The 10021-nt window shown below is 36.1% G+C and overlaps 1 pseudogene; it reads left to right on the forward strand.

Annotated features, from left to right (window-relative positions):
• Positions 1-1154: 1154 nt before the first annotated feature.
• On the forward strand, positions 1155-2368 carry LOC101302621 (annotated as a pseudogene).
• The last annotated feature ends 7653 nt before the right edge of the window (positions 2369-10021 follow it).

Consider the following 10021-nt stretch of genomic DNA (forward strand, 5'->3'; position numbering starts at 1 on the left):
GCTCATTTTATTTGACATGTGGGACATGTCAAGTGATTTATATTATTTTTGGGGAAGTAATATTCTTGATCATATATTATTTTTACTTCACCATAAAAGGGTTGATTTATACTGATTATTGCTAGCTAACCTTATTAGCGGTCCACATCATATGTGAGTCGCTATTATAGCCTTATTACTGGTCTTCTTCATATGTAAGTAGAGCGCGTAGCGTGGGACGCTATTATAGTCTGGGAGGCAACGGATCGGTATATATATATTTATTGTTAGCTAGCCATTATTTAGCGGTCCTCATCATATGTGAGTTGAGCGCTTAACGTGGGACGCTATTATAGTCTTATTAGCGGTCCTCATCATATGTGAGTAGAGAGCTTAGCGTGGGACGCTATTATAGCCTGGGAGGCTCATAGTTATGGTGAAACCTCTTCCCCATATTTTATTGATTTATTGGGAACCAATGAGATTGGTTCATTCTTGTTGCCTCTAATTATTTTCGAAAAGATTTCCAATAATGGCATGCATAAATATTTTCTCAATGGAAAATATGGGAAAAGTATTAAATTGATTTCAATGCTCTATCATTAAGTCCGTATCTTTGTTATTTATTTTTGTCCACTCACTCTAACGTTTTAAATGCTTTCCCCTTGGCCTTTCGTTTTAAATGCCCAGTCTGCAGAGTTCTGTTCGGCAAGAGTATGAGGCGAGTCATATTTTCCACCTCATCCAATTTTCTCTCATAGGTTACTAGTTTAACCTACTTGTATATTTTCTTCTTTCCTAGTAGTTGCTCTAATAACCATAGGATGTTTTAAGTGATATTAATGTGGTGGTGTGTTAAGAGCTTGTAACTCCACTTAGGAGTGATGAAAAGGATTTATTTGGTATGTTTGTATGAGAGATTAAATTCTTGAAATTATTTTGAATTGTTATTTTAGTTGAGGTGGTGGATGATTACTTGGGGGAGCGGATGGCTCCAGTAGATGTGGATTAAATTGTTTTAGAAGTGTTTGGGTTGTTGGTGATTTTTCTTTCAGGTAGGGTTACCCATTTTCAAGGGAGGTTATGCCAAAATTTTTGTAGAATTTCCCTTGAGGTGGGTCCCGCAGGATTTATCCCGGATTTAAAAAGGAAATCCGGGGTAGATCCTGACATCAATGGCTAGCACTGCTGGGTTTCTAGGGTAATTGCTCAACACTGGATTTAATGTGGTGGGGTTCAACTGGGTTTCATCACCAGCAGTAACTGAGCTCGAGAACATAGTCATGGATTGGTTGGGAGACATGCTTCAGCTTCTTAAGTCTTTCCTCTTCTCTGGCAACGGCGGCGGTGTGTTGCATGGGAGTACTTGTGAGGTCATTGTCTGCACAATGGTAGCTGCGAGGGACCAAATGCTAAGCCGATTTGGTAGCGAGAATATGGGAAAGCTTGTTGTGTATGGTTCAGACCAAACACATAGCACACTTCAAAAGGCTACACAAATTATTGGAATCAACCCCGGAAACTTTTGAGCCATCAAGACTATCAAATCAAGTGGTTTTGCACTATCACCTGAGATGCTAAGATTTACAATGAGTTCAGACGTAGAAAAAGGTTTAGTCCCCCTTTTTGTTTGTGCCACAATTGGCACGAGCGCTATCACTGTTGTTGATCCATTGGAGACACTATGTCATGTAGCAAAAGAATATGGGGTGTGGGTTCATGTGGATGCTGCGTATGCTGGAAGATCCTGCATTTGTCCAGAGTTTCAGCATTACATCGATGGCGTAGAGGGCGTCAACTCTTTTAGCTTTAACCCTCATAAGTGGTTATTCACTGGAATGGATTGTTATGGCCTTTGGGTAAGAATCCAAATCTATTGGTAAGTTCATTGTCGACGAATCCCGAGTTTTTGAGGAACAAAGCTAGTGATTCAAAGCAAGTTGTGGACTACAAAGATTGGCAAATAGCCCTAAGTCAGAGGTTTCGGGCGTTGAAGTTATGGCTTGTGCTCAGAAGCTACGGCGTGACTAACCTTATAAACTTTATTCGTAGCCATGTCAATATGGCCACAACTTTTGAAGGGCTTGTGAGAATGGACAAGAGGTTTGAGATTGTGGTGCCTAGAAATTTCTCCTTTGTCTGCTTTAGAATTTCACCATCGGCATTGATATGTAGTGATGATGATACGGGTCTTATAAACGAGGTAAATTGCAAGTTGTTGGAGGCCATCAACTCATCAGGTAAAGCATACATGACTCATGTTGTGGTTGGAGGTGTCTGTTTGCTACGTTGCGCCTTAGGTGCAACTCTAACAGAAGAAAAGCACATTCTCATGGCGTGGGAGGTAGTGCAAGACCAAGCCAATGCCGTCCTAAGCATATATCACTAGTATTGAGGCTAAAAATTGTACTTATGATTGATTCTTTGTTTTCATTTGTCTTATGCATTTTTCTTTCCTATTTAATTTACCTAATCCGCACATTTTTTTTTCTTACTTTGATCATGTAGCTTTTAGAGTTAGTGAGCTACAATGAGTGGTTTTATCTAATTTGGCCTAGTCTCTCCTCCTATTTGACTATTTGTATAAAGTTACTAAGCTAGTGAGATTTATGTTTTTACTGTACTAACCCTAAGAGAAAAACCAACAATGAGTGCTATTTGGAGGTGCTATTCTCATTTTAGCACACCCTTTGGTACTATTCATATTTCATTAATTTCTCATTTCCAACAATGAGGTGCTATATGGAGGTGTTATTCTCATTATTTTTTATTAAAATATAATTTGAGGATAATGTTTATGAATATTATACTTGTTATAAACTAAGAAAATAAGAGAGAGATTGTAGAGAGACAATATGTGGGAGGAGAAAGAAGTGTATCATTCACTCTCATTAGGCTCTTTTATATAGGAGTTTGGTTTACATCATAAGGACAAAACTAACGAGTAATTGCGTGGACATCCACATATATATAATATTTACAACACTCCATTTTGATGTCCACCAATGAATGATATGGTGTTGGACCCGCTTATTGTTGCCTCGTTAAAAACCTTGTCAGGTAATAAAAACCCTGTGGGAAAAAACAACACTGGTCGAAGGAGAAAAAAAGTGCAACGTGCATATGTCCTAGGTAGCATAATCTTGAATGCTCCCCTTGATGAGAATCTCCCTTTGATTGATTGATGCCAGCTCCAATATCATGTATGTGATGGAATACATGTATCTTATATAGTAGATATGGTGTGTCGATCACAGAAGTGAGACTCATAATGAATATTCAATCCTGCAAAGGTTAGGGTAATACCAACAAAACTATAATTTTATGAATAAATTTTACCTCACATGGTAAGAGACCATATTCATTTGTTCAAATCTTTGATAAGACATTACCTAAAGCATAAAGATATTAAGGAATAGTAATTGACACATTTACATTCATGCACTATTCTTAAGCACCAAAATTTAAGTATGGCACACTTTAGCCATAGATATCAATTTGTAGTTGATAATTTCATATAGGCTCAATAGGAGCTCTAGCCAAATTCATTACTTTGTGAAAGTTAGAATATGTTGCAACATTGTAATTCGAATTCGATTTCTTAGTCTTGCCGTGCATAATACTCATTGAGCAATAAGTCAGTTTGACTTTAATAGAATGAGCATGCGAGCTTAGACTACTTGATTCCATGAGTGAGCTTAATGCTTCACTAATCATTCATGGAGCCTTTAGCAATATGGATCCCTTAAGGATTTAGTTAAGCAACATGCTTGTAATGACACATAAAATTTGGGGACATGCGTTAATGTGTCTTTACCATCTTTATAATAAAACAAAACAATTTGTCATAAGCCTCTCGTCCATACCGGCCATATGTAACACTGTACTTATAGAAAATTATCGTTTGGAGAAGAATGATAGCCCCATGTCTCTATAGAGAGAAATTATGTCAAAGTGATTTCATTTCACTAAAATGTCAACCCTATGTAATTTAGAGATTTTAAAGTCCAAGTACTTCATCATGTTTTCAATGAACAATTTCATTGGAATTGCCTCTTTCCAATTTGGCCAATAGTATAGATTGTCGACATAACAAAACGTGGAATAATATACAACCCCTAATGGTATTAGTAGCTACTATAGATAAGATGTATCATCAATTTTCGATCTCACACATTTATGCATGCATGCGTAAGCTATAGTAAGCTTTATTCATATTGAATACTCATGCCTCTTGGCGAATATTTGTCTATTTAAGGACAACTTATTTGAGAATGTAGATCTTTATATAATCTCATGAAGAGTGCTATAGGGCTTGTATAATCTTCTCATAGAGAAAACTAATCACATTAGACTTAGTGGATATATTCCACAACATAAATTCACTCCGTTACATTAGTCTATTCTCCCCCTAACGGCGAGACACTGTTTATTTTGACTATACGCATATATGCGTTTAAACAAATAATTGTTTACTAATTGGTGGGTGGCGAGCCCAAACTAAAATTTTGGTCAAAAAATATGTGATGATTTTTGTCACTTTCTCAATTAATTGATTGGGATTCTCTATAAAAATAAAAAGGAGGAATTTATGGTGGATAAATATCTCAACACCAATTTTAGAATAAATTATTCTCCCCCTGATAGCAGGGAATGTATCACTAAAAGTGACAACCCACGAAACATGCGGTTATATTCCCTTGTATTTTACAATATTGTAACATCTTAGAGGAGTCTAAGTGACAATATCAATAGAAATTGACAAAAAATTGTTATCCAAAATAACATATCTGGCTATATATATATAGATCGAACACATGGTTCATGCATACAGTAGTATACTATGGTTGATTGATACAACTGAATAAAGTAAAATTTATCTTCACCGATATCTCCAAATAGAGCAAATATTGGCAACATGATACGAGCTCTTGAAGTAATTGATCAACATATGCATCTTTTGAGATCATTGTTACCTCTTTAGGCGTAATTTGTAGAAAAATATCAGCATGCCTACATATCATGTCCATAGTTGGACCTTATGCAAAATATTTTGCCATATATTTATGATCATGAATATCCATAATTTGAATCTAAGCCTTTAATATGAAAAGGTCTTAGAGGATTCCTGTCACGCCCCAATTTTAGAAAGGAAATTTTCAAAAATTTTGGCATGATATAACTTAAAATACTATAATCTCAAAACCTGTTTCAACAAAAAACAAGGAAAATAAACTCAATGCGGAAAGTAAATTTATACACAACTCCAAATTGAGTTAAATATTACATTTCCTTGTTTACATAAAGTTGAGAGTCAAGAAAATGAAACGCTCGCATGAGTTTAATATTGTCTATCCTAATGTATATAAAAAAAATATATACAATGAACAACCACAATCCAACAAAAAAGCCCGCCACTAAGCCTCCACCTCAACCCTGCTGATCCTCACCTGCAAGTCTAACCCCTACACCAAGAATTGGTACACCGAGTTATAAACAACAAACCGGTAAGCTAAAAAACTCGTATGAGTAAACTCAAACATAACACAACATTTATCACATCCAATATTCCACAAGAGAGATTAGATCAATAATTAAAAACCACACATCCAACACATTACCCAAGAAATGTACCCATGAGTCCCAGATATTTAATAAAATATCCCTCATGACCTACAACAACACTATGTGTACCCATGGGTCCCAGATACCATACAGTATCTCCTATGACCTACACTGACAGACGGACTAGAGTTCTATTCCTAACCGCAACCAATCACCCAGCCAAAGGCTTGGAACCTGGTTTGACTGTCTAATATCAAACACAAAAATGATAAATAGCATCTTAACCGCAACCAATCACCCAATTAAGGGCTTGAAACCCGGTTTGGCTATTTATCCAACAATCATAATATCACAACATTATCCTCAACAACCTAATATCACATCATTATTCTCAACAACACAATATCGCATCATTATTCTCAACAACACAATATCACATCATAAATTATATCCTACCACATGGATATATTTACATGAACAATTTTAGATATTCCACAAGAATAATCTATCAAAAATCAATAAAATTATGATCACATGAATCTCAAAATAGCATTTAAAGAAAACTTGTTTTATCTTACCTATGAGCCGTTGACGATCAAGCTCATATATTTTTAAAAACAATTAAAAGCATATTACTAAATCCAACATTATCATCATTATCATCATCACATGACCATAATAACATTCGGTTCAAAAGTGAACCTTAGTGAGATTTACTCACCTAGATATCCTGCTGTGAAACCCCCAACCTAACGAAGGCAAGCCAATCACAAAATCACAAATCACCTAAAATCACACAATTAAAAACCTTAGAAACCAAAGTAGTAAAGGATAACACAATACCCTTAAACTAACCCTTAGCTTAAGGGAGGACAACTTTCCAAAGTCGTTGAACTCAACGACACAATAGAGCTGCCTCAACTCTTCAAAACCTAAACTCTAACCCAACCAAGCCAACACCAATAAACTTAAGTCCTAGCATATATACCAACTTTGCTTAAAATCTAGCCATACTACCACTCAACAAGCTCACAGCAACAAGGACTAGCTAACCACAGGAAACTAAGGCCGCCACTCAGCCGGACGTGCCGCCACGCGCCACCACAGGCAGCGGCGAGTAGGCCCCACGCGCCACCCCAGACTTCCGAATTAGGAGAAACTCCCTACAACAAAGTTGAAGCTTGAAGTAAGGGGAACAACTTTCATACCTGAGGCTTCAACCAATTTTGGCCGGAATCGGCCGGAAATTGCCCCGAAAACAGTGACCCGAATCAGACCACAACACCTGCAAATCCGGCCTCAAAACCTCAAAAATTTGCTTCAATCTATGTCTAGACACTACCAGGAGGAGGAGAGGATCACAACTCACCTATGGTTGCCCCTCGTCGCCGCCGTACACGGCAGCTCCGACCGTGGCACAGCAGCCCTCTTTCCGGCAACTAAGCTCCAAATCCGGCGTGCTACACCGAGCAGCAGCTGCCCAGCCTTGGAGAGGATGCTTGTGGGAGCCGAACGGGACCGGTGGCTGTCCAAACGGTGGCCGGACGGCAGAGCTAGCTCCGGCGGAAGTTTGGTCCTCGGGAGAGCTCGGGAGAGGAAGAGAGGGAAGGAAGAGAAGAGAGAAAAGAGAGTGGAGTGAGGGGAGTGAGGAGAGAGAGAGCTGTTTAGTGTTAGGGTTTCCAAAAATAACCCACACACATTTTCCTACTTAAACACTTTCCACACCCGGAACCTAACTTCCTTTGACCATAACTTTCTCTCACAACTTCCGATTTACGCGTGCCGCATGTCTACGAACTCGTATCGACAAGCTTTACAACTTTCGTGAAGGAAGTTTTCGAAGATAACTCATAGAAAATAAAGTCAACTTTTGGCCTCTTAAAAGTCAAAGCATCTTAAATTAAACTCCCGAAACTTCAACTTCACATAAACCAAAGAATTTTCATAAATAATCCTTTATTAATTATGGGAATAATATAAGGAAAAATTATATGAAAATCTAAGGTATTACAATTCCAATTTATCAAAGTCCAATGATGTACTCGAATATTGAGTTTGACCAGTGGTCCATATGGGTATAAGCATATACTCTATATTTATATTATAATGGAGGATCATAACCTCATCAAATTTCAAATGATACTCAAATTAATGTGGCATAGTTGGTGGGACGGTTATGTACGTAACCCAACCCAAATGATAGAGAAACCAACTTTTGCAATCTACGCTTTTAGCGTAATTATTAGAAATCATCCAAAACTATTACACATTATGACATTATGGTAACAAAAGTGGTAGTAATCCCATTATTAGAGCAAATGGGAATAACCACATTCATGGCAATAAAAATGATAATGAAATTATCATTTATAACAATGACTACCATTCATGGTAATAAAACGTTATTACATTTAATTGGTGCCAAAATATAGGCTTACAATTAATCAGTGTTAAAAACATCATTGTTGATCATGTCAACGACATGTTTAATTTTCATCCTCCATAAAACAAATTGTTGATTTCGAGTAGAGTGATGTTTAATAGCTCAGATCAATCCCAAAGAGAATAATATATATAATTGATTTTAGCTTTAATTATTGTATTTAGGAGGGCTTGGTAAAGTGTCACTAAATGTTAAGGCATGCGTCAAAAAACCCAAAAAATGGTTATCATAGCCACATCTCTAGCTACATTTGGGTCCATATTAGAACTAATATGTTCTTTAGAAATGATAAAATATCATATTTGAAACAGAGTTTCAAAGTTTCAAATGATATGAACAATGGATCCCAGGAAAAACGCAAGAAAAACATTTGTGTGATGTCTATGAAGCCAAAGGCCTAAGATTACTCGGTCAGCGGACTCGAGTCTTGACTATTGGAAACAATAGTTCTCAAAGTCGTATCCATATACATATATAAAATGAACACATAAATAAATTTGATGTTCATAAGAAAAGAAAAACTCATAGATTATTAGCCTTGGTCATAAGCAATATTGTTGCACCATAGGCATGTGGATCATCATGGAGTTCATAGAAGAAGAAAAAGAAATAGCAAATTCATGCTGATAACGTGTTATAAACTAAGGAAATAAGAGAGAGATGATAGAGAGATAATATGTGGGAGGAGGAAGAAATGTATCATTCATTCTTATTAGACTCCTTTATATAGGAGTTTGGTTTACATCATAAGGACATAACTCACGAGTAATTCGTGGATATCCACATATATATAATATTTACAACAATACTCAAATTATATGTTAATTGAATTAAAAGGAGTAAAATTACAAAATAGATGCATGTGGGGCCCACATGGTTGGTGTCGGAAAAGTTCTAAATATAGGACTTGGGATTGAACTTGAGGTTATAATTCTAGAACTAGCACTTTGTCAATTTGCTGTTGAAGATGACATTTTTTATTCCAAAGGGTGGTCTGGGTTTTTAAGTCCTAATAGTGCATGGATGTCTATATATGATTATTCATTCGAGAATAGCTCCATCATTCATGGTACAATTTGCATATTAAAAATAAGCATGATTTCATCAAGCCAAAATGTCGGCAGTATGGAGGATCAATGGAATTTCAGTCTTGCTTTAATATGTATAGCATGTGACTTGGCTCTACAACCCAGGCAAGCATGGCTACAAGAAAGATGCAACTACGTACTGAATCCAAATCAAGCAAACCTGAAAAACCCTCAACCAACCACTTCATGCCGAGCCACTCAGGCCATTCTTAAATCTTGTCTGACAGCAAAGCCATAGAGCGTCGACATGGCCAAAAGACCAGGCTATACTGTGGCCACTACTGGACGAGGCCATTTCAGATTTGTTGAAAGTCGCCACTCCTTAGTGTTTTTGTTTCTTATGGGTTTGAGTAATAATTTTCTACCGTTTTGTTGAAATTGTAATATAGAAATTGATCAAATTATACATGATCACCAACCATGTGTTATTAATCCTAGTTTTCTACCCATGCAAATTTGCTCGGTGTCATAAAATTACCTTTAAAATTAAGGAGTAGTTAATTTTTATTTATCAGTTTATATATATTTTTAATAAGAATGACAAACTTGTATATGTTTATTTATTTGTTTTTGTAAGTGTTATTATCAATCTTGTAATCTCACTTTCTATTCACCAACCACTTTTTCTCTTACCAATTATCTCTTTATTTTATTTCTTTTATTTTTATATTTTGCTATTTACCTATAGTAACATTTGTTTTTAATAATTTAAATCAAATGAATAGGAGTAATATTGCTAGACCAAAATTTGGTGATTTAGAAACTACTCACTTTATAGTAGTAGAGATAATTAAGAGAAAATGCTCAGTACTAATTATAGGCTTAATGATCATTCCAATGAAAATTTATTTCTCGTACTAACTTGCACAAATCTGAAGAGGAATACAATATTGACCTTCATAAATAATCAACAAAACTACTCTCTCTCTCTCTCTCTCTCTCTATA

The sequence above is a fragment of the Fragaria vesca genome, linkage group LG2 (assembly GCF_000184155.1).
Source record: "Fragaria vesca subsp. vesca linkage group LG2, FraVesHawaii_1.0, whole genome shotgun sequence".
NCBI lineage: Eukaryota > Viridiplantae > Streptophyta > Magnoliopsida > Rosales > Rosaceae > Fragaria > Fragaria vesca.